The sequence below is a fragment of the Eublepharis macularius genome, chromosome 12, assembly GCF_028583425.1.
Source record: "Eublepharis macularius isolate TG4126 chromosome 12, MPM_Emac_v1.0, whole genome shotgun sequence".
Taxonomy (NCBI): domain Eukaryota; kingdom Metazoa; phylum Chordata; class Lepidosauria; order Squamata; family Eublepharidae; genus Eublepharis; species Eublepharis macularius.
Window position 1 is genome coordinate 50,875,761 of NC_072801.1, and position 25,670 is coordinate 50,901,430.

The 25,670-nt window shown below is 45.4% G+C and overlaps 1 pseudogene; it reads right to left on the reverse strand.

Annotated features, from left to right (window-relative positions):
- Positions 1–1,319: 1,319 nt before the first annotated feature.
- On the reverse strand, positions 1,320–13,065 carry LOC129339227 (olfactory receptor 12D2-like; annotated as a pseudogene).
- Positions 13,066–25,670: the final 12,605 nt, after the last annotated feature.

Here is a 25,670-nt window from a genome sequence, read left to right on the forward strand (position 1 = left end):
AGAGGGACCCCTTCTCCGAGGATGAGGACTCACTTGAGGTCTCCCCGCTGTCTGAATCCTCCCGGTGACACTGGCTCCTCTTCCTGCGTGATGTCCGTCCCCTCTTTGCAGGCCTCCTCCGTTCCCTGCTACTTGAGTCTGATGAGCTGGCAGAAGAAGACCGCAGCGCTTCCTCGCTTGGAGCAGAGCGCTTCCTTCCTGGCTTGCCTCTGCCCTGTTGAGGGACCTCGACAGGCCCTGGGGCTGGCTGGCCTGCCCCAGGCCCGGAGGTCCCCAGCTGCTCGACCCAGGCCATGAGGAGCTCCAGGGCCCGTCCAATACTACTCAAGGCTTCAGGTGCAGGCCTATGGTCTGAGAAAGCCTGCCCCCTGGCCCCTTCGGCAGACCCCCGCCCCTCGAGGCTCTCTCCTGTGCCTGTGCAGCTGCAGAAGGCCCCCGAGGCTTGGCTGATCCCTTAGACGGGCCCCTTGCCTTGGAGCTGTGGCTGGCTCTCCCCCTGGCCAAGGAGGCAGGCATGAGTTGCTTGGTACCTTTGTCCTGCTGAGGCAAAGGGTGGGGCCTACCCCTTGGGGCCTGGCCTGATGCAGGGGGGTTCCCGGCCCTGCCCGTGGAGGCAGTGCCCTTGCTCCCCTGCCCCGACGCAAAGGTGCCTGAGCCCTTGCCAGAAGAGGGGAGGTTGTTCCCCCGACTGCCGCCGGCCCATGCTGGCCGCGGGCCCTTCCCCCCAGCTTTTGCTTTCCTAGAGGGAGCCATGCCGACTTTGCCCTGCAATGCCCAATGCACCCCTGCTGAAGCGGCTCCATAAGGCCCGAAAGAGGGAGTAAAGGGATTTCCCCACTCCCTCCCTGCTGCTCTCGCCGGCGGTGACCAGCTCGGGGTTTTGCCTCCGCGCGATGCGCTTGCCGCAGCGCTCACTTCTGCTCAGCTGGGCACCGCCACTGCGCCGTTTGCTTCCACGAGGCACGAGGCTCAGCTAGACCTCGTGCCTTCGTGCTCTTCAGGCGCTCTTGCCAGGGGTTTTCTGCTAAGGCCGGGCCGACGACAATCTTCTCAGTAGGTCGAGGCGGGAGGCTCAGCTCCAACCTCCTGCCTCTGCCGTGCCCACTCGGACTTCCACTGCTCCGCTCATTCATCCCGCGGCACAATCCGCTCTCCATGTTCCTTCCTGTTCAAACTCCGCCGGCGACTGAAGGGCAGCGGGGCCGGCCTCGGGGCTATAAGCCGTGCAGCCGGACCTGAGGGAAGACTGCAAGCCTGCAGTCTGCTCCTCAGCCCCGCCACCCTCGACCAACCCCGGCCACCAGATTGGCGGCCATGGTTCAAACCGATTGACTGGGGCTCACCGCGGCCCGCCGGGCGAGCCCCACAAACATGGCGGCCGCCGTGCCTCGCCCCTTCGTCGTGCCGGCAGCACCCTTGCCCCAAATAAGTCTGAGGCCCCTGATTCTTATGACAGCTAATCAGATAAAAGAAGGGAGTCTCCAGAATACTGCAGCTCACCTATGACCCATTCCAGGGCATAGTGCAATGCGGGTTGCTTAGGTAAACCTGCTGGTCGGTGATGGAGCATCAGTGTGGTAAAAGCGTATAAGTAGAACAGCCGTACCCACTGCCAAAAGATACAGTCCAGTTTTTTAGGAGGAGCCTGAAGCTGCAGATAGAACGTGTGGCCGCTGGCCAAGCTAACTTTGAATTGATATCGTCTCGCCACATGGCACCCACCCGGCATTCATTTTCTCCCCCACAGTGAGAAATGAAAGCAAAAGAGTGCAGCAGAATTAATCCAAGCACCTTGCCTTTCTTTGGAGCCCAGGCCAGCACCCACCTGGCATTCATTTCCTCCCCCCCCCCGTCAGAAATGAAAGCAAATGAGTGCAGCAGAATTAATCCAAGCACCTTGCCTTTCTTCGGAGCCCAGGCCAGCACCCACCCGGCATTCATTTTCTCCCCCCCCCCGTCAGAAATGAAAGCAAAAGAGTGCAGCAGAATTAATCCAAGCACCTTGCCTTTCTTTGGAGCCCAGGACAGCACCCACCCGGCATTCATTTTCACCCCCCCCCGTCAGAAATGAAAGCAAAAGAGTGCAGCAGAATTAATCCAAGCACCTTGCCTTTCTTTGGAGCCCAGGCCAGCACCCACCCGGCATTCATTTCCTCCCCCCCCCCCCGTCAGAAATGAAAGCAAAAGAGTGCAGCAGAATTAATCCAAGCACCTTGCCTTTCTTTGGAGCCCAGGCCAGCACCCACCCGGCATTCATTTTCTCCCCCCCCCCCCGGTCAGAAATGAAAGCAAAAGAGTGCAGCAGAATTAATCCAAGCACCTTGCCTTTCTTTGGAGCCCAGGCCAGCACCCACCCGGCATTCATTTTCACCCCCCCCCGTCAGAAATGAAAGCAAAAGAGTGCAGCAGAATTAATCCAAGCACCTTGCCTTTCTTCGGAGCCCACGCCAGCACCCACCCGGCATTCATTTTCACCCCCCCCCCCGTCAGAAATGAAAGCAAAAGAGTGCAGCAGAATTAATCCAAGCACCTTGCCTTTCTTTGGAGCCCAGGACAGCACCCACCCGGCATTCATTTTCACCCCCCCCCCCGTCAGAAATGAAAGCAAAAGAGTGCAGCAGAATTAATCCAAGCACCTTGCCTTTCTTTGGAGCCCAGGCCAGCACCCACCCGGCATTCATTTCCTCCCCCCCCCCCGTCAGAAATGAAAGCAAAAGAGTGCAGCAGAATTAATCCAAGCACCTTGCCTTTCTTTGGAGCCCAGGCCAGCACCCACCCGGCATTCATTTTCTCCCCCCCCCCCCCGTTCAGAAATGAAAGCAAAAGAGTGCAGCAGAATTAATCCAAGCACCTTGCCTTTCTTTGGAGCCCAGGCCAGCACCCACCCGGCATTCATTTTCACCCCCCCCCGTCAGAAATGAAAGCAAAAGAGTGCAGCAGAATTAATCCAAGCACCTTGCCTTTCTTCGGAGCTCACGCCAGCACCCACCCGGCATTCATTTTCACCCCCCCCCCGTCAGAAATGAAAGCAAAAGAGTGCAGCAGAATTAATCCAAGCACCTTGCCTTTCTTCGGAGCCCAGGCCAGCACCCACCCGGCATTCATTTTCTCCCCCCCCCCCCGTCAGAAATGAAAGCAAAAGAGTGCAGCAGAATTAATCCAAGCACCTTGCCTTTCTTTGGAGCCCAGGACAGCACCCACCCGGCATTCATTTTCACCCCCCCCCGTCAGAAATGAAAGCAAAAGAGTGCAGCAGAATTAATCCAAGCACCTTGCCTTTCTTTGGAGCCCAGGCCAGCACCCACCCGGCATTCATTTCCTCCCCCCCCCGTCAGAAATGAAAGCAAAAGAGTGCAGCAGAATTAATCCAAGCACCTTGCCTTTCTTTGGAGCCCAGGCCAGCACCCACCCGGCATTCATTTTCACCCCCCCCCCCGTCAGAAATGAAAGCAAAAGAGTGCAGCAGAATTAATCCAAGCACCTTGCCTTTCTTCGGAGCCCACGCCAGCACCCACCCGGCATTCATTTTCACCCCCCCCCGTCAGAAATGAAAGCAAAAGAGTGCAGCAGAATTAATCCAAGCACCTTGCCTTTCTTCGGAGCCCAGGCCAGCACCCACCCGGCATTCATTTTCTCCCCCCCCCCGTCAGAAATGAAAGCAAAAGAGTGCAGCAGAATTAATCCAAGCACCTTGCCTTTCTTTGGAGCCCAGGACAGCACCCACCCGGCATTCATTTTCACCCCCCCCCCGTCAGAAATGAAAGCAAAAGAGTGCAGCAGAATTAATCCAAGCACCTTGCCTTTCTTTGGAGCCCAGGCCAGCACCCACCCGGCATTCATTTCCTCCCCCCCCCGTCAGAAATGAAAGCAAAAGAGTGCAGCAGAATTAATCCAAGCACCTTGCCTTTCTTTGGAGCCCAGGCCAGCACCCACCCGGCATTCATTTCCTCCCCCCCCCCGTCAGAAATGAAAGCAAAAGAGTGCAGCAGAATTAATCCAAGCACCTTGCCTTTCTTTGGAGCCCAGGCCAGCACCCACCCGGCATTCATTTTCTCCCCCCCCCCCCGGTCAGAAATGAAAGCAAAAGAGTGCAGCAGAATTAATCCAAGCACCTTGCCTTTCTTTGGAGCCCAGGCCAGCACCCACCCGGCATTCATTTTCACCCCCCCCCGTCAGAAATGAAAGCAAAAGAGTGCAGCAGAATTAATCCAAGCACCTTGCCTTTCTTCGGAGCCCACGCCAGCACCCACCCGGCATTCATTTTCACCCCCCCCCCGTCAGAAATGAAAGCAAAAGAGTGCAGCAGAATTAATCCAAGCACCTTGCCTTTCTTTGGAGCCCAGGACAGCACCCACCCGGCATTCATTTTCACCCCCCCCCCGTCAGAAATGAAAGCAAAAGAGTGCAGCAGAATTAATCCAAGCACCTTGCCTTTCTTTGGAGCCCAGGCCAGCACCCACCCGGCATTCATTTCCTCCCCCCCCCCCGTCAGAAATGAAAGCAAAAGAGTGCAGCAGAATTAATCCAAGCACCTTGCCTTTCTTTGGAGCCCAGGCCAGCACCCACCCGGCATTCATTTTCTCCCCCCCCCCCCCGTTCAGAAATGAAAGCAAAAGAGTGCAGCAGAATTAATCCAAGCACCTTGCCTTTCTTTGGAGCCCAGGCCAGCACCCACCCGGCATTCATTTTCACCCCCCCCCCGTCAGAAATGAAAGCAAAAGAGTGCAGCAGAATTAATCCAAGCACCTTGCCTTTCTTCGGAGCCCACGCCAGCACCCACCCGGCATTCATTTTCACCCCCCCCCCCGTCAGAAATGAAAGCAAAAGAGTGCAGCAGAATTAATCCAAGCACCTTGCCTTTCTTCGGAGCCCAGGCCAGCACCCACCCGGCATTCATTTTCTCCCCCCCCCCGTCAGAAATGAAAGCAAAAGAGTGCAGCAGAATTAATCCAAGCACCTTGCCTTTCTTTGGAGCCCAGGACAGCACCCACCCGGCATTCATTTTCACCCCCCCCGTCAGAAATGAAAGCAAAAGAGTGCAGCAGAATTAATCCAAGCACCTTGCCTTTCTTTGGAGCCCAGGCCAGCACCCACCCGGCATTCATTTCCTCCCCCCCCCCGTCAGAAATGAAAGCAAAAGAGTGCAGCAGAATTAATCCAAGCACCTTGCCTTTCTTTGGAGCCCAGGCCAGCACCCACCTGGCATTCATTTCCTCCCCCCCCCCCCGTCAGAAATGAAAGCAAATGAGTGCAGCAGAATTAATCCAAGCACCTTGCCTTTCTTCGGAGCCCAGGCCAGCACCCACCCGGCATTCATTTTCTCCCCCCCCCCGTCAGAAATGAAAGCAAAAGAGTGCAGCAGAATTAATCCAAGCACCTTGCCTTTCTTTGGAGCCCAGGACAGCACCCACCCGGCATTCATTTTCACCCCCCCCCCCGTCAGAAATGAAAGCAAAAGAGTGCAGCAGAATTAATCCAAGCACCTTGCCTTTCTTTGGAGCCCAGGCCAGCACCCACCCGGCATTCATTTCCTCCCCCCCCCCCCGTCAGAAATGAAAGCAAAAGAGTGCAGCAGAATTAATCCAAGCACCTTGCCTTTCTTTGGAGCCCAGGCCAGCACCCACCCGGCATTCATTTTCTCCCCCCCCCCCGGTCAGAAATGAAAGCAAAAGAGTGCAGCAGAATTAATCCAAGCACCTTGCCTTTCTTTGGAGCCCAGGCCAGCACCCACCCGGCATTCATTTTCACCCCCCCCCGTCAGAAATGAAAGCAAAAGAGTGCAGCAGAATTAATCCAAGCACCTTGCCTTTCTTCGGAGCCCACGCCAGCACCCACCCGGCATTCATTTTCACCCCCCCCCCGTCAGAAATGAAAGCAAAAGAGTGCAGCAGAATTAATCCAAGCACCTTGCCTTTCTTTGGAGCCCAGGACAGCACCCACCCGGCATTCATTTTCACCCCCCCCCCGTCAGAAATGAAAGCAAAAGAGTGCAGCAGAATTAATCCAAGCACCTTGCCTTTCTTTGGAGCCCAGGCCAGCACCCACCCGGCATTCATTTCCTCCCCCCCCCCGTCAGAAATGAAAGCAAAAGAGTGCAGCAGAATTAATCCAAGCACCTTGCCTTTCTTTGGAGCCCAGGCCAGCACCCACCCGGCATTCATTTTCTCCCCCCCCCCCGTTCAGAAATGAAAGCAAAAGAGTGCAGCAGAATTAATCCAAGCACCTTGCCTTTCTTTGGAGCCCAGGACAGCACCCACCCGGCATTCATTTTCACCCCCCCCCGTCAGAAATGAAAGCAAAAGAGTGCAGCAGAATTAATCCAAGCACCTTGCCTTTCTTTGGAGCCCAGGCCAGCACCCCACCCGGCATTCATTTCCTCCCCCCCCCCCGTCAGAAATGAAAGCAAAAGAGTGCAGCAGAATTAATCCAAGCACCTTGCCTTTCTTTGGAGCCCAGGCCAGCACCCACCTGGCATTCATTTCCTCCCCCCCCCCCCCGTCAGAAATGAAAGCAAATGAGTGCAGCAGAATTAATCCAAGCACCTTGCCTTTCTTCGGAGCCCAGGCCAGCACCCACCCGGCATTCATTTTCTCCCCCCCCCCGTCAGAAATGAAAGCAAAAGAGTGCAGCAGAATTAATCCAAGCACCTTGCCTTTCTTTGGAGCCCAGGACAGCACCCACCCGGCATTCATTTTCACCCCCCCCCCGTCAGAAATGAAAGCAAAAGAGTGCAGCAGAATTAATCCAAGCACCTTGCCTTTCTTTGGAGCCCAGGCCAGCACCCACCCGGCATTCATTTCCTCCCCCCCCCCCGTCAGAAATGAAAGCAAAAGAGTGCAGCAGAATTAATCCAAGCACCTTGCCTTTCTTTGGAGCCCAGGCCAGCACCCACCCGGCATTCATTTTCTCCCCCCCCCCCCGGTCAGAAATGAAAGCAAAAGAGTGCAGCAGAATTAATCCAAGCACCTTGCCTTTCTTTGGAGCCCAGGCCAGCACCCACCCGGCATTCATTTTCACCCCCCCCCCGTCAGAAATGAAAGCAAAAGAGTGCAGCAGAATTAATCCAAGCACCTTGCCTTTCTTCGGAGCCCACGCCAGCACCCACCCGGCATTCATTTTCACCCCCCCCCCCCGTCAGAAATGAAAGCAAAAGAGTGCAGCAGAATTAATCCAAGCACCTTGCCTTTCTTTGGAGCCCAGGACAGCACCCACCCGGCATTCATTTTCACCCCCCCCCCCCGTCAGAAATGAAAGCAAAAGAGTGCAGCAGAATTAATCCAAGCACCTTGCCTTTCTTTGGAGCCCAGGCCAGCACCCACCCGGCATTCATTTCCTCCCCCCCCCCCCCGTCAGAAATGAAAGCAAAAGAGTGCAGCAGAATTAATCCAAGCACCTTGCCTTTCTTTGGAGCCCAGGCCAGCACCCACCCGGCATTCATTTTCTCCCCCCCCCCCCGTTCAGAAATGAAAGCAAAAGAGTGCAGCAGAATTAATCCAAGCACCTTGCCTTTCTTTGGAGCCCAGGCCAGCACCCACCCGGCATTCATTTTCACCCCCCCCCCGTCAGAAATGAAAGCAAAAGAGTGCAGCAGAATTAATCCAAGCACCTTGCCTTTCTTCGGAGCCCACGCCAGCACCCACCCGGCATTCATTTTCACCCCCCCCCCCCGTCAGAAATGAAAGCAAAAGAGTGCAGCAGAATTAATCCAAGCACCTTGCCTTTCTTCGGAGCCCAGGCCAGCACCCACCCGGCATTCATTTTCTCCCCCCCCCCCGTCAGAAATGAAAGCAAAAGAGTGCAGCAGAATTAATCCAAGCACCTTGCCTTTCTTTGGAGCCCAGGACAGCACCCACCCGGCATTCATTTTCACCCCCCCCCCGTCAGAAATGAAAGCAAAAGAGTGCAGCAGAATTAATCCAAGCACCTTGCCTTTCTTTGGAGCCCAGGCCAGCACCCACCCGGCATTCATTTCCTCCCCCCCCCCCGTCAGAAATGAAAGCAAAAGAGTGCAGCAGAATTAATCCAAGCACCTTGCCTTTCTTTGGAGCCCAGGCCAGCACCCACCCGGCATTCATTTTCACCCCCCCCCCCGTCAGAAATGAAAGCAAAAGAGTGCAGCAGAATTAATCCAAGCACCTTGCCTTTCTTCGGAGCCCACGCCAGCACCCACCCGGCATTCATTTTCACCCCCCCCCCCGTCAGAAATGAAAGCAAAAGAGTGCAGCAGAATTAATCCAAGCACCTTGCCTTTCTTCGGAGCCCAGGCCAGCACCCACCCGGCATTCATTTTCTCCCCCCCCCCGTCAGAAATGAAAGCAAAAGAGTGCAGCAGAATTAATCCAAGCACCTTGCCTTTCTTTGGAGCCCAGGACAGCACCCACCCGGCATTCATTTTCACCCCCCCCCCCGTCAGAAATGAAAGCAAAAGAGTGCAGCAGAATTAATCCAAGCACCTTGCCTTTCTTTGGAGCCCAGGCCAGCACCCACCCGGCATTCATTTCCTCCCCCCCCCCGTCAGAAATGAAAGCAAAAGAGTGCAGCAGAATTAATCCAAGCACCTTGCCTTTCTTTGGAGCCCAGGCCAGCACCCACCCGGCATTCATTTTCTCCCCCCCCCGGTCAGAAATGAAAGCAAAAGAGTGCAGCAGAATTAATCCAAGCACCTTGCCTTTCTTTGGAGCCCAGGCCAGCACCCACCCGGCATTCATTTTCACCCCCCCCCCGTCAGAAATGAAAGCAAAAGAGTGCAGCAGAATTAATCCAAGCACCTTGCCTTTCTTCGGAGCCCACGCCAGCACCCACCCGGCATTCATTTTCACCCCCCCCCGTCAGAAATGAAAGCAAAAGAGTGCAGCAGAATTAATCCAAGCACCTTGCCTTTCTTCGGAGCCCAGGCCAGCACCCACCCGGCATTCATTTTCTCCCCCCCCCCCGTCAGAAATGAAAGCAAAAGAGTGCAGCAGAATTAATCCAAGCACCTTGCCTTTCTTCGGAGCCCAGGCCAGCACCCACCCGACATTCATTTTCACCCCCCCCCCGTCAGAAATGAAAGCAAAAGAGTGCAGCAGAATTAATCCAAGCAATTTGCCTTTCTTTGGAGCCCAGGACAGCACCCACCCGGCATTCATTTTCACCCCCCCCCCGTCAGAAATGAAAGCAAAAGAGTGCAGCAGAATTAATCCAAGCACCTTGCCTTTCTTCGGAGCCCAGGCCAGCGCCCACCCGGCATTCATTTTCACCCCCCCCCCCCGTCAGAAATGAAAGCAAAAGAGTGCAGCAGAATTAATCCAAGCACCTTGCTTTTCTTCGGAGCCCAGGCCAGCACCCACCCGGCATTCATTTTCTCCCCCCCCCGTCAGAAATGAAAGCAAAAGAGTGCAGCAGAATTAATCCAAGCAACTTGCCTTTCTTTGGAGCCCAGTACAGCACCCACCCGGCATTCATTTTCACCCCCCCCCCCGTCAGAAATGAAAGCAAAAGAGTGCAGCAGGATTAATCCAAGCACCTTGCCTTTCTTTGGAGCCCAGGCCAGCACCCACCCGGCATTCATTTTCACCCCCCCCCGTCAGAAATGAAAGCAAAAGAGTGCAGCAGAATTAATCCAAGCAACTTGCCTTTCTTTGGAGCCCAGGACAGCACCCACCCGGCATTCATTTTCACCCCCCCCCCCCGGTCAGAAATGAAAGTAAAAGAGTGCAGCAGAATTAATCCAAGCACCTTGCCTTTCTTTGGAGCCCAGGCCAGCACCCACCCGGCATTCATTTTCTCCCCCCCCCCGTCAGAAATGAAAGCAAAAGAGTGCAGCAGAATTAATCCAAGCACCTTGCCTTTCGTTGGAGCCCAGGCCAGCACCCACCCGGCATTCATTTTCACCCCCCCCCCCCCCGTCAGAAATGAAAGCAAATGAGTGCAGCAGAATTAATCCAAGCACCTTGCCTTTCTTTGGAGCCCAGGCCAGCACCCACCCGGCATTCATTTTCTCCCCCCCCCCGTCAGAAATGAAAGCAAAAGAGTGCAGCAGAATTAATCCAAGCACCTTGCCTTTCTTCGGAGCCCAGGCCAGTACCCACCCGGCATTCATTTTCTCCCCCCCCCCATCAGAAATGGAAGCAAATGAGTGCAGCAGAATTAATCCAAGCACCTTGCCTTTCTTTGGAGCCCAGGCCAGCACCCACCCGGCATTCATTTTCTCCCCCCCCCCCCCGGTCAGAAATGAAAGCAAAAGAGTGCAGCAGAATTAATCCAAGCACCTTGCCTTTGGTTGTTGGGGGTTTTCCGGGCTGTCTTGCCGTGGTCTCGGTATTGTAGTTCCTGACGTTTCGCCAGCAGCTGTGGCTGGCATCTTCAGAGGTGTAGCACCAAAAGACAGAGATCTCTCAGTGTCACAGTGCTGTATTGCCATGGTCTTGGCATTGTAGTTCCTGACGTTTCGCCAGCAGCTGTGGCTGGCATCTTCAGAGGTGTAGCACCAAAAGATAGAGATCTCTCAGTGACACTGAGAGATCTCTGTCTTTTGGTGCTACACCTCTGAAGATGCCAGCCACAGCTGCTGGCGAAACGTCAGGAACTACAATGCCGAGACCACGGCAAGACAGCCCGGAAAACCCCCAACAACCATCGTTCTCCGGCCGTGAAAGCCTTCGACAATACATCCACCTTGCCTTTCTTCGGAGCCCAGGCCAGCACCCACCCGGCATTCATTTTCTCCCCCCCCCCGGGTCAGAAATGAAAGCAAAAGAGTGCAGCAGAATTAATCCAAGCACCTTGCCTTTCTTTGGAGCCCAGGCCAGCACCCCTCTGTTTTCACTCGGAGGGAAAGAAATTACATGGGCAGAGCCAAAACCGACGTGACTTCTTTTTAGACCTACTGGAACGCCGTTCCTATGCGTTCTGGCTCCAAATGAGCCTTGATGCCAGCCTAGCTGGGATCTTCCAACTTGTCTGCAGAGGAGGCAGTTGTGCAGACAGCAAGTAGGAAATCCTGAGCCCACCTCAGTGCTTCCTGTTGCTTGGGAGAGTGACTGGCGTTCCTGCGGGGGGGGGGGGGTTGCAAACCTCGCGAGCTGCCATTTGGCCACCCCTGTTATATCCCATTCCTATCCTCAGGGCCAGATAAAACCACGAAGGAGCCTGACGCTTAAACACGTTACCAAAGGGAAAACTTAAATAAAATATATTGGAATTTAATCTTCCTGGTGGCAGCTAACAACCCAGAGGGTGTGAAGGGAAAAAATAAAAGAAATATCTGCCCCCCCAAAAGTAAAAGTCATAACACAGAGCTATTCCACCAAGCGTTCGGTGGTTGAAGGGAGTGGTGTCATGTCAGCCTCTCACCTTCGGGGTGGGGGTGGGGGTGGGGGTTCTCCCCACCATTGCACTTGGTTAATTAATTTCATTATTGTTTTGTATATTGATTTTAGTATTGTTGTTTTCTTGTTTTAATTGATTTTAAACTGTATAAACTGTATTGATTTTAAACTATATAAACTGATTTAAAACTGGGTGGTATATAAATTGAAATATAAATAAATAAATAAATCTCCTGGTCAAGCTATGTGCAAAACCTATAGAGCCTCTTCTTTTGTGTATCGATAAGATAAATGTTCTATTTCTCACTGTATTATCAGCATTTTGTCTTCCCTTCTTCTGCCTTATTGGATCCACTGTTATTACTGGATCTTTTGTCCATGTGATAATGTTCTCTGTGTCCTGTGTCTACTACTTCATGACTTAGTCCAGTGTTTGATCTTATTTGCTTAGGTTATTTCTATGCCACTTTCTATTTCTATTTCTATGTCATTTCTTCAGAGCTCTGTTCAAGATGGTTTACAATTAAAAACACCACAATATTAAAAACAAGCCACTGGTCATAAGGAGCATAAAAACTATCCATACAAAACCCGACAGACTATTAAAAAGTTAATATCATAACCCCCTAATTAAAATCCTAAGTAAAAAGATGTGTTTTCGTCTGATGCCTAAAAGAAAATAAAGTCGGTGCCAAGTGAGCCTCAATGGGGGAGGGCATTCCCAGGAGAGGTGCCACTACTGAAAATGTCCTGTCTTTAGTCACCTTACTTCTGACCGCAGGGGTACAGAAACTAGGACTTGAGAGGCAGATCTTAACTGGTGTGCTGGATAGTATAGGAGGAGATAATCCTTCAGTAGCAGTTTTCACCTCTCGGTTCCTTAGGGTGTAAATCAGGGGATTCAGAGCTGGAGTAACCACAGTGTACATAAGAGTGACCATCATTTCCTGTTCCAGGGATTCTCCAGAAGAGGGAGGAATATACGTCAAGATGGCCCCAGTATAGAAAAGTGTTACAACTGTGAGATGTGAGGCACAAGTGGAGAAAGCTTTACCTCTGCTTTCCTTGGATTTTATTTTCAAGAAGAGGACAGAGATGATATAGATGTAGGAGAGAAGTGTAAGAAAAAAAGGAAGAACAATAATTAGGCCTGTAACAATATTGAGAAGTCTGAGGTTGAGGGCAGTGCTACAGCAAGCCAACCTCAGGAGGGGCTTGATGTCACAGAAGAAATGTTGGATTAAGTTAGGGCCACAGAAATACAGCTTGGAAGTCATAATGGTGTGCATTAGAGCATGGAAGAACCCAGTAGTCCAGCTGGCCATTGCCAAAAAAAAATGCAGGCCTTCTTGTTCATGATGATGGTGTAACACAGTGGATTACATATGGCCACATAGCGGTCATATGCCATGACACCTAGCAATAAACCTTCACTTTTCCCTAGAAAATGGAAAAAATGAAGCTGAGATAGACAACCAATCAATGAAATTCTCTGACGCTCCCCGAGGAAGCTAGCCAGCATCTTTGGCACAGTGACTGTGGAGTAACAGATATCTAAGCAGGTGAGGTTTCCAAGAAAGAAGTACATTGGTGAATGGAGCCGTGGTTCAATCAGTGTTATCAGCAAAATAGTCGTGTTTCCTAGTATGATGGTCAAATACAGCATCAAGAAGAGAAAGAAGAGGACATCTTGCAGCACAGGGACTTTTGTTAAGCCCATGAGGACAAACTCACCAACATATATACGGTTGTCCATCACTGAAAACATAAGGAAAAGTTACTGTTAAACAGCGGGGGGGGGGGCACTGAAAACATAGAGAAAAGGCTATTATTAAAAGACGTTGCCACTGTTGTGAATATTGTGTAAGTATGTATACAAAGGGAGAAAAACATGATTGATGTACAGCTGGAAGTATGAGACTAGAGAAATAGCAGAAATGAAAATTGCTTTTGTGGGCTTCAGTAAATCCCCAGTGAAAGAAGGAATAAAACTGATTCATATATGAAATTGATTCATAAAATTCACTTCTGTCTAGAGTCTTCTAGTTTATGCATGGGCATATAGCCATTCAAGAAACAACTGTGTCTCATCTCCCTTTCATATCCCAAGAATTACGATTGGATTGGGTATAAATTCTGGAATTTTGAAATAATTTTTGTTTTACTTGATTTCTGTTTTCCTCATAAGGTGGTTATCAGCCTTTAGCTGGGAGTTGTTACAGCCAGATTACAGGCTTATTTTGCAACAGCTTGGTTGAAAATATTGATATGGTTCCCAGGGTGAGAAGGATGTTCTAATTTACAAAGATAACTTTTTTTTCCTGAAGCTGTCATATATTCTTAGACCATTTGCTTATCAGTAGTGCCTTCTGGGATGCATGGAACACGCTTTCGTTTTGACAGAGATCCTTTTATCTGAAGATAAAAGCTGCATCCCACTGAAATGCAAAGTCCCTCTGCAGAAAGGGTGAAAATACACTTTACTAAGTACCTAAGGATGTTCAAGTGAACCTCATTTCACTTTACATGTACTCACTCACACAGTCACACTTCAATTTGCTCTGTGTGAATACATTCACGCTTTCACTATCAGTTCCTCCTCAACTGCTAAAAGAATGCCAGTTCCCCTACATCCATTTGTTGAAATGCAGATCTTGACACTTTCTCACACCTTCAATAAATGCAAAATACCAAGTTCAAGCAGCTTATATTTCTTGTTCTTGCAGTGCAAACAGAGCTAAATTGGCACCTTGCCCTCTGAAATCACTTGCAGATGCAGTCATACAAAGGGAACTCCCGTGAAAGCGGTATTCATGTGTGCCGTGCACATTCAGATGTGTTGAGCAAGAACAGCCTGCATGTGTATTGAGGACTACACATACAATCTTCCTTACACACACAAGCATCCCTAGGTACTTACTAACGTGCCTTTCCATCTAGAGTCTGGGGGCAGTTGTATACATACTATTGCCTTGCTTTGCATCATAACCATTCTTTGTTTTCCACCTCACACAGTTCTGTTTTTACATCCCTCTAAAAATCATTTTCTATCAGATTTTCATTATTCCCCGGGGGTTGTTTGTATTCACAATCAAATAAATACATAATTGCCCTGTTACTTGAAAGCAAAAAGAGTCAATGAAATTAATTTTCATACTTGCATTTTTATAGATAGAAACCACTCTCTCCAAGTGTTCTTGCCATGCTCATCTGTGAGTAAGTTTAGTCCTTCTCTGTTAAAAACATTCAGGAGAAAATGGTATGACAAGCAATTGCTTCCTGACCCATAGTCCTTTTATCATAGTCCTGATGCCTGAAATTATCTCATGGGGGAAAACTGTTCTCTTTGGGAGAGAATGTGTGGATATATAAAAAAAATTACTGTGTATAAACTGCTCAAAAATAAGTCTTGTATCTCCTTGGGGAAGTGAAAGGTCATAAATTGGCAAATTATTAATTTGTTTATTCCTTCATTGTAAAGATTTATATCCTACTTTCGCACAGTTCAGACTCGCCAAGGGCAAGCCTCTTATGCTAGAACAAACAACTATACTCTCTCATCCTCCATTTGATGCCCATCTCACAGGAAAAATATGCTAGACACATGCAACATTGATAAAGTCTCAGCGATGGCAATGGGTCCAAAAGCAAAATTTCCCCGGAAGCACCTTCCTCCTACACTTACCAATTTCCAGTGTTGCCCTAATGAAGGATCTCCTTGTGAGTTGGGGGAATTAACATTAAAGGTAACGAAGCAAGAGAGGGTAACTCTGAAATCTCTACCGATGTATACCAGGATTATTTTCTTAGAGAACTCTCAAATAAACAGGTGGATGTACAACTGGAAAGGCTTCTTTATTTTAAGAGGAATAAAAGACAAGTAAGCATAGAACACACGTAATACAGGCAGAAGGCTAGCTAGAAAACAGAGAAAAAAGAGGGAGAGAGTAATTGGGATGGGATGATATTTACCAGTTCTGGTAGGGTTTTGAGTCCCTTCAAAGGGTGATGGTTCTCTGCATAACTTCTACAGCTTATTGTGTTTGGGGATCAGGTCAGAATATATACAGAAATGGCAATGCTCTATAGAATGGTGATAGAGTGTGCCATCAAGTCACAGATGACTTATGGCAACCTCTGCTGGGGCTTTCAAGCCAAGACACTTACAGAGATGGTTGGCCATTGCCTGCCTCTGCATAACAACCTTGGCCTGCTTTGGAGATCTCCCATTCAAATATTAACCAGGGCTGAACCTGCATAGCTTATGAGATGTGATGCAATCGGGCTTGCCTGGGCTGTCCAGGTCAAGATGCTCTTTAGGGTATGAGAAAGATAATAGAATTTGGAATGTATTATCTTTTGGCCTACCCTTAGCTTAAGAGAAAATACCACAAAAACGCTTCACCAATGACATTTCTCCACAGCTTGATTGGGAAGGACGTATCGAGGTATTAGTAACCACTGTTTATACTGTACTGAACCTCATGATATCGTACTACATTAGAGCAGTGAAATGTTTGGAGATGGTGTTTATAATGCTCTCCAATGGAATAGAAGCAGTGAAAGTTCACCAGAATTATTTTTGTTAAGATATGCAGCATTTATCGCAACAAGGTTCCACGTGATAACATGGTATATTATAACATCTGGTAGCTATGGTATGGAAACAGAAAATAAATACCAATGAGAAGAAATTTTCTGAACAAAGTAAAAGACTTTTATTCATATGTTAAGGCCTCATCTCTTCAAAAATTACATATTCCTATCTGAATTTTGAACTCTCATCAATATCAAGAGTCAGGAAGCGATATTTCGGTTGCAATTCTTCTTTAATATATAACACAATCCCTCTTTTCTTTTGCTTAGTTGTTGCCACAAATTGCTTCCCTAATTTTTTATTCTGTAAATATTTTACATCCTGTTCTCTTATATGGGTTTCTTGTAGACAAATCACATTACATTTTTGTTTGGACAACCAATGAAATATTGCTTTGCTCTTTGAAGGTGAGTTAAGTCCATTTACATTCCATGATATTAATTTGTATTCCATAGTTACAGCCTAGTTGATTTTGGTAAGTCCTTTTCAAATTCTGTCAAAAACACATCCATTGCATGTCTTGATTTGATGACTCGCCTCACTGATTGAAACTCAAAGCTCAACCCTTCTGGAATTTCCCATCTGTATCTTATGTTCATTGTTTTTAATTTTTGAGTCAGGTCTCTGTATTTTTTTCGGTCTTGCAAGACCGTTCTCTGTAACTCCTTCATAATTCGAACACGCTTCCCTTCAAGTACCAATGGGGATTCATAATGCTTTCTGATAGTCTCCTCCCTCATTCTCTTGATGGTTAACTGGACAATAACATCTCTTGGCAAGTTTTTTTTGCTCTGCATACATGGAATTAACTCGGTAGGCAATGTCTAGGTTGGCAGCCACTTCTTCCTGCTCTTTACTTAAAAATTCCACAATTATTTCAATTCAATTGAGAGTCTTTCACTTGCTTCTGTAATTCCTGGGCCATTTCTTGTGTTTTTTGTATAGTCTCATTTGTTTCCTTATTGCCTTCTGTTATTTTTTTGTCTAAACTTTCAATCGCTGCCTGCCACTCTTTGTCCTTTTCCCCCGCCATTGGACTCGCCTTGGGACCCCATGAATCGGCTCTCTTTCTCAGCTCCGTCTTTTCTATTTTATTTTACTTAATTAGTTAAGTCCAATAATATAAATGGGAAACTGGATGGTGGAGTTTGTAGGGGAGGAGCAGGCAGGCTTTCTACGAGATAGGCAGATAAAAGACAACCTGACGACAGTATTGAATGCGATAGAATATTATGATAAAAATCCAGGAAAACAAGTTGGTTTCTTCTTTGTGGATGCTGAAAAAGCGTTTGACAATTTGAACTGGGATTTTATGTTTGCAATGATGGGAAAAGTACAGATGGGTAAGATGTTTATTCAAGCAGTTAAGGCGATATATAAGAATCAATCTGCAGCCATAGTTGTCAACCGAGAAATAACAAAAAAGCTGGACATAAGAAAGGGAACAAGATAAGGATGTCCACTCTCTCCACAGTTATTCGTGATGGTGTTCGAAATTTTACTTAGACAAATATGAGAAGACGATGAAATTAAAGGTTTGAAGATTAAAGGATATACATACAAGGTGAGGGCCTTTGCAGACGATGTGATGGTGATAGTGGAGGGCCCTCTACAAAATATGCCAAGGTTAATGGAGAAGATAAAAGAGTTTGGAGATTTGGCAGGATTTTATATAAATAGGAAGAAATCTAAACTGCTTTGTAAGAATATGTCTAAGCAAGAACAACAAGAGTTAATGAAGATAACGGACTGTGAAGTGGTTCATAAATTAAGATATTTAGGTATTGAGTTGACTGCAAAACATATTGATCTATTTAAAAACAATTATGATAAGCTTTGGCACCAAATAGACAGAGACGTGATGGTGTGGAATAAGTTAAATCTATCGTGGTTGGGTCGTATTGCTGCAATTAAGATTAATGTGTTACCAAGAATAATGTTTTTAATGCAGACAATTCCAATTGTGATAGATGATAAGCAATTTGAAAAATGGCAAAGAAAAATATTAACCTTTGTGTGGGCAGGAAAAAAGCCTAGAGTGAAGATGAAGGTGTTATATGATGCAAAGGAAAGAGGAGGACTCCAATTACCAGATTTGAAACTATATCATGAAGCCATATGCTTAGTTTGGGTGAGGGATTGGCTGTTGTTAGAAAATCAAAATTATTGATATTGGAAGGGTACAATAAAACCTTTGGATGGCATGCATATTTATGGTATGGAAAGAATAAGGCTGATGCGATGTTTTTGCATCTCTTTGTGAGGCGGAGTCTATTTGCAGTATGGACTAAATACAAGCGATATTTGAATGAAAGAACACCAATGAGGATTGTACCTGTAGAGGTTGTGAATCCAAAAACTGACTATGAAGGAGCGGAGTGAATGACATATCAGAACATTCTTAGAGTGGATCAGAATTTATACAGTATTAAAAATAATGATGAATTGCCATTTCGATATGGGTGGTTGCAATATATGCAGATAAAAGATTTGTATGACACAGATCAGAGGAAAGTAGGGTTTAGAGTGGAAAATTCAGAATTGGAACAATGTCTACTGCAAAGGGGGGGGAAGTGATATCTAAAGTGTATAAGATTTTGTTGAAATGGTTTACAGAAGATGAGACAGTTAAAGTTCAAATGGTAAAGTGGGCAATAAATTGTAATAAAGATATATTGATGGATGCTTGGGAGAAATTGTGGAAAAATACTATAAAGATATCAACATGTACCACGATAAGAGAAAATGTGTTTAAAATGATTTTTAGCTGGTATCTCATGCCAAAAAAGCTAGCCAATGGAAATAGTCAGATGTCAGATAAATGTTGGAAATGTGGAAAGCATGAGGGTTCTTTTTATCATATGTGGTGGACATGTGAAAAAGCTAAGCATTTCTGGGGGGAAATAGTAGACGCTATGTCAGAGATATTGAAGAAAAAAGTTGTTAGAAACCCAGAATTGTTATTGTTACGTATGAACCTAGAAGACTTTGACAAAATGGACAGAATAATGGTATTTTATATGACTACGGCGGCTAGGATAATTTATGCACAGCTGTGGAAGACAAAAGAGATACCATCGGTGGAAGATTGGATTTTAAAAACATTGAGCTTGGCTGAAATGGATAAACTAACAAGGAAACTTCAAGAGGAAGATATGGAAGAGTATGTAACAAGTTGGGAGAAATTCAAGAATTACATAGAAAAAAAGTGGGACATTAAAGGGAAGGTGTGATCTTTGGATACTTTCTGAGGGGAGGATAGCGTTCTGTTACTTTGAATTAATATAGAGGTAGTAACCATTATATTATATTAGAGGTAAAAAATCTAGTTTGTGATAATATACCATTTTATTGATATATGTAGGTACAATATGTTATAATTTACTAGGTTATAACGTCATGCATTGGATAAAAATATAAAGGATATTAATAATCTTGAACATTATAGATATGATAGATATATGTAATAGTGCTATCTAAAGATATGCAATGGTATAAAATATATTACTATGACCCATTCTTAGAATGTAGTATATAGCTATTAATATAGGGGACATATTATATTGTAGGTTATTGGATATTATGGATAGATAGCACTAAAGGATATGGAATGTTAGATAATGGTATTTATCATTAGATAGGTATTATTATATTATATATATTTTAGCTTGGTTAAGGTTTTATTTAAGAGGTAATAAAGAGAATGGAAAACTGTCGGAAGTCAACAGAAAAGGGTGGGGAAAGGGTGGGGGGTATTACAATATGATGGAAAGTTAACTGTATGTTTTTATATTTGTATAATGACCCATCCAATAATTAAAAAAAAAGACTCAGGAAGCAATATAACAATATAAGGCTATAATTAACTGGGTTATATAGTAAGAGAGGATAGTGAACTCGTTCTTTTATAGATATTTATTAGTATAAATTCAAAAAATTAATTATCTGAGTCTAAATCCTTTAGACCAGAACAAAACTTTATTAATCAACAGAGGGGGTGTTAATAATTATATTAATCTTTTAATTAGGGGGAGTAATACCAGGGGTGATATTGTATTACTAGATTTAAATCAATTGGGTTACAGGGGAGGATAAGGGAGGGGGGAAACTTATGCACAATTATAATATATTTCAGAACTAATCAGACTACTGTAAGGATAATTTATATATATACACAACAAGTACTCAAGAAAGAGGGAGGGGGAAAGGGAAGGGGAATTAGAGTTATAAGAGTCTTTTTAATAATTTATACTGTTATTTTTTAATTTAAGGTTTCCTAAGCGATAAATTGTTTATTTATAATATTATAATATTATAAATAATATTATTTATAATATATTTATAATATATATATATATATATATTATAATAATTATATTAAATTATATTAAATATATTATAATTATAATATAATTTCAGAACAAATTAGACCAGTGTAAGTATACATTTATATATATACATTAAATACTCAAGAAAGGGGGAGGGGGAAAGGGAAGGGGAATTAGAGTTATAAGAGAAGGGATAAGAGAGTATTTACATACTCAATAGTTATCTGAGTCTAAATCCTTCAGACCAGAACAAAATGTTATTATTTAACAGAGGGGGTGTTAATAATTATATTAATATTTTAATTAGGGGGAGTAATACAAGGGGTGATATTGTATTACTAGATTTAAATCAATTGGGTTACAGAGGACGATAAGGGAGGGGGGAAACTTAAGCACAATTATAATATATTTCAGAACAAATCAGACTATTGTAAGGATAATTTATATATATACACAACAAATACTCAAGAAAGGGGGAGGGGGAAAGGGAAGGGGAACTAGAGTTATAAGAGAAGGGATAAGAGGGTATTTACATACTTAATAGTTATTTCTATAAAGTAAAATTGTAGACTCAGTACTCAAGTTGAAACAAACTGATCATTAAGTTTAATTTAACAACTCACATTGTCTTTTTAATAATTTATACTGTTATTTCTTAATTTAAGGTTGCCTAAGCGATAAATTGTTTGTTAGCAATACTGCAAGAAGTTATTCTACACTATAAAATTTAGAAATGTGGACAAAAAAAATTATGAAGATGTTAAAAGGATTGATTTAAATGAAGTTAAATTGAACAAACAATGTGAAGATTATATTTTTTATGTTATTTATATTATGTATATAAATTTATGTTCTCCTGAAATTATGTTTACAGGTAAAAAAATCTTAAGGATGGATTAGGAGGTCCTTAATTTCCTGAAGCCTCCCTCACCTGCACTGCCCCCTCATGTTTTCTCCCATGGAATGAGGCACGGACATATAGAAAGTGGTCAGTTTTAGGCATTCTGAGGCATTCTGGAAACAACCAGAATCTAGGCCTCACTATGCACATTGCCGACTTCACTGGAACGTGTGGCTGATTGGGCTGCATGTCTCTCTTTCTTCCTCTGTTTTCCTAGAAGGCCTTGTCACGGCTTTAGGCCTTCAGTGCCTCGACCCAGCTTAGGGGAAGAGCCAGCAAAGGTCTATCAGCCGGGCTAAACAAAATTAGCAAATTGGCAAGAGAAGGAAAGTCCCTCAAATGCCCTCAATTCTGCCACCAGTCCCTCAGGGTTCCCAAAAGCTTTAGGAGGAGAGGGACACCCTCCAAGCCTATTAGGGAGCTAAAAGGAGCAAAGTCTACCTAGCAAGGTTGTGCTTGCAGGTAGAGTGCACAGCAAAATGTTATTAGGTAGGTGGTTCACGAGAACGAGCAAAAATGGGTTCGGCAAAGTACCTTGAGTTTTGAGACCCCAAAGTCACACACCCAAGCACAAAATATAATATAATTATTTATTAAGGTGCAAGGTCACATACAATGGTACAAGACAGACTGTGAGGAATAAAACAAAAATACCTATAGCTTTATTTGCTCTAACTTATACATACCAATATCATAGTAGAAGTAGATTGTCAAAAGTTGTCAAGAAGGCAAAAGGCAAAATCTCTGGTCACAGAGGCAAAATCAGTCAGGCTTCATAGCACAGCAAAATGGATGGGTTCAGGAACGTCCATCCCCAGACAGAGCCAGTTTGAGAAACTGACCGAGTTACAATAGTGGTTACTGCAACCCAGACAGAATCTGAGGTCCATTATTGGTAATGGGTTTTTTATGCCAATCTTGCCACCCGAGAAGGGAGGGCCGGTCCACCAATCGGCTAGCAAGAGTGTGATCTCATAGTCAAAAGTGACTGTGTGCAAAAAAGGAGTTAGGTGTATGGCTGCAGTCCAAGACACCCCCTCCCATCTTGCAGGTGCAATTAGTTTCATGAAGCAAGAATGTTAATTGGTTTACTGTCTGGCCATGGAGGTTCTCTCGCTCTGAGTGTCTTATCTAATCTGCAAGGTCAGAGTGTTCGAGAAGCGAGAGGCATCTCCGTTCTCAAGAGAAACGGCTAGAAGCAGAAAAGGGGGAGTTTGTGGGCTAGAAAATGTCTTAGAATAGCAAGGCCTCTTGACCAAAGTTTTAAGCAGCCATTCTACCTCAGAAAGGCTAAATACAAAAGAAAGTTAAGCATTTTTCTCTACATCTTCCCCCTTCAGGAGATGAAATTACTGGGTTTACTCAAATTTCATCTAAAAAACTAAAAGAAAAATGCTAGTAGTAAAAAATGTGCAATATTAAAAGACCCGTATTTCCAAAAGGCATAAATAAAACACAAAAGGATGGGTAAAAACACATAAAAACAGTAAAATGAGGTAACTTGAGAAATTAGCAGCCGCTGTGAATGCAAGAGAAAGAAAAAATATAAAGGCAGTGTTTTACATTTGGAAGCAAAGCAAAATATACTGTAATTCAGGTAATAAGAGCAGTTACAGAAAGCAATCAAGGTTAAACAATTTAACCAACAACATCACAGTAAATTCTGGACAATCTGTCAGCCACAATGTTTTCAGAACCCTTAATATGTTGCACAGTGAAATCAAAATCTTGCAAAGCAAGACTCCATCTTAACAGTTTCTGGTTAGAGTTTTTAACTCTGTCTAACCAGCAAAGTGGGGAGTGATCTGTTTGAAGTGTAAACTTTTGTCCCCACAAATAGGATCTTAGTTTAGTCAGAGCCCAGACAATTCCAAAACACTCTTTTTCAATAGTAGACAAGTTACATTCTCTGGGCAGCAATTTCTTACTCAAAAAGACAACAGGATGTAAAGTTCCATCAGGCCCCTTTTGACACAGGACGGCTCCAACTCCAGTTTGGCTTGCATCTGTTTGTACAAAAAAGGGTTGAGCAGGATCAGGAGCAATCATTACAGGGGACTGCATCAAACAAGCCTTCAAAGACTCAAAGGCAGACTGACACTGAGCAGTCCAAACCACTTTAAGAGGCTGACGTTTTTTGCACAGATCAGTGAGTGGTGTAGCAAGGGTAGAGAAATGATTAATAAATCTCCTGTAATAGCCAATGAGGCCCAAAAAGGACTGAACTTCTCGCTTAGTTTTAGGTACAGGCCAGTCCAAAATACTTTGCACTTTAGCCTCTAAAGGCTTAATAGTACCACCACCAACTCTATGGCCTAGATAAGAAACTTCAGCTAAAGCGAACTGACATTTGGAGACCTTAATAGTAAGCCCAACATCTCTTACACGAGTCAAAACTTGAGACAAATGGTACATATGATCAGACCAGGTATCAGAAAAAATTGCCACATCATCTAAATAGGCACAAGAGTACTCAGAGAGGCCCTGAAGCATGGTATTAATTAACCTCTGAAAGGTCATGGGCGCGTTCTTCAGGCCGAAAGGCATAGTAATAAATTGATAAAGTCCCAGATGAGTGACAAATGCAGATTTGATAGAAGCATCTTCATCCAAACAGACTTGCCAGTAGCCTTTGTTCATGTCCAAAACAGAAATGTACTTAGCTCTGCCAAGCCTCTCAATAAGTTCATCAATGCGAGGCAGAGGAAACTGATCAGAAACTGTAACAGCATTCAACTTCCTGTAATCCACACAGAAACGAATCCCTCCATCCTTCTTAGGGACGAGCACAACAGGAGCAGCCCAAGCTGATTGAGAGGGCTTGATAACATTCAGATCCAACATTTCCTGGATTTCCAAAGCAATATCTTTAGCATGCTGGCCACTAACACGGTAAGGATGGCTAGCAACAGGCAAAGCATCTTGCGTATTGATGGTATGTGTTAGCAAAGAGGTTCTTCCTGGACGGCTAGTGAAGACATCAGCAAACTTTTCCAGAACAGCATAAAGTTGAGCAGTTTGCTCAGATGACAAAGCAGAATCAAAAATAATGCTGTCAATGCCCCCAGGGTCTTTACTCTCAGCAAGCAAATCAAGGGGTTGATCAGGCACATCTTCAGTACACTTCAGAGCAAACATACCAGGCAATCTCTCATGGTATTTTTTCAAAGAGTTCACACGATATAGCTTAGGCTGAGGGTGAGCCTCAGGAAAGGCAACCAAATAATGCACAGCACTCTCCTTTTTGACAATTTCAGCAGGACCAGTCCACATCACAGCCATTTTATGCGGTTTAACAGGGCTGAGGACTAGGACCTTATCCTTAGGGAAATATTCTCGAGGCACAGCTTTTCTATCATAAGCCCGCTTCTGTAACGTCTGGGCTTTGGTCAAATGAAGTTTTGCAGATTCCCAAATAGCAGCCAAAGTCTCTTTCAGTTGGTGGAAATAAGTCACAACAGACATAGGCTTCAATGCAGACACGCCTTCCCATTGCTGGCGAAGCATAGTCAAAGGAGTATTCAGAGAGCGGCCAAAAACAATCTGATTAGGAGAAAAGCCCAAGCTCTCTTGCAAAGTGTCATTATAAGCCCCAATCATAAAAGGCAAAGATTTTTCCCAGTCAGGGCCAAAGTCCAGTACATATTTTCTCAGCATCTGGCCCACTGTACGATTAACACGTTCAGTCAAGCCATTTTCCCAATGAGCATAAGGGATGGTGACTTGATGTTCAATCTTAGCAAGCTCAAAAACTTTTTTCATTAAGCCACTCACCAAAGAAGGTCCCATATCTGATCGGATGGTCTTAGGCAGACCCCATCTGGAAGCCACAACAAGCAGGGCACGCGCTACAGCAGGAGCAGTGATGTTGGCTAGGGGGGTCACATCCAGATAATGCGAGGAAAAATCAATAACAGTCAGGAGAAACTTCTTTCCACTCCTGGACGGTTTAGCAAGAGGTCCAATAATATCAATCCCCCATTTGGCAAAAACTTCCTCCACTATAGGTGCCGGTTGCAGAGGGGCACGAGGGTGGTCTGCAGAAAATCCTTCACGTTGACAGACATCACAAGTCTTGACAAAAGCAGTAACAGCTTGGCACACTTCAGGCCAATAAAATGAGCGGCTAACTTTCTCCAAAGTCCGTTTAACTCCAAAATGGCCAGAAAGCAAATTTTCATGAGCTAGCTGCAAAACTTTCTCCCGGAACGGCTGAGGAACGACAAGTTGTTTGATGGGAGTATCAAGTTTCTTAGCAACATATTCTCTGTAAAGCAATCCATTTTCCACAAGGAATTTCACTCTAGGTTGGTCAAAGCATCTAGGAGATTTTTCCACAGCTTCCCAACACGATTTCAAAGAGACATCAGCCTTCTGGGCTTGAATAAACAGTTGCTCATCAGCAAAGACTTGAGAATTTACAACAGCAGAGTCAGAAGGTTCAGGGCACGCTGGCCGGTCAGCCGAAGGAGGAGCAGTTGCTACAGCAACAGGCTGGGCTGACACACTAACTTCACAAAGTTCAGGCTTTTGCT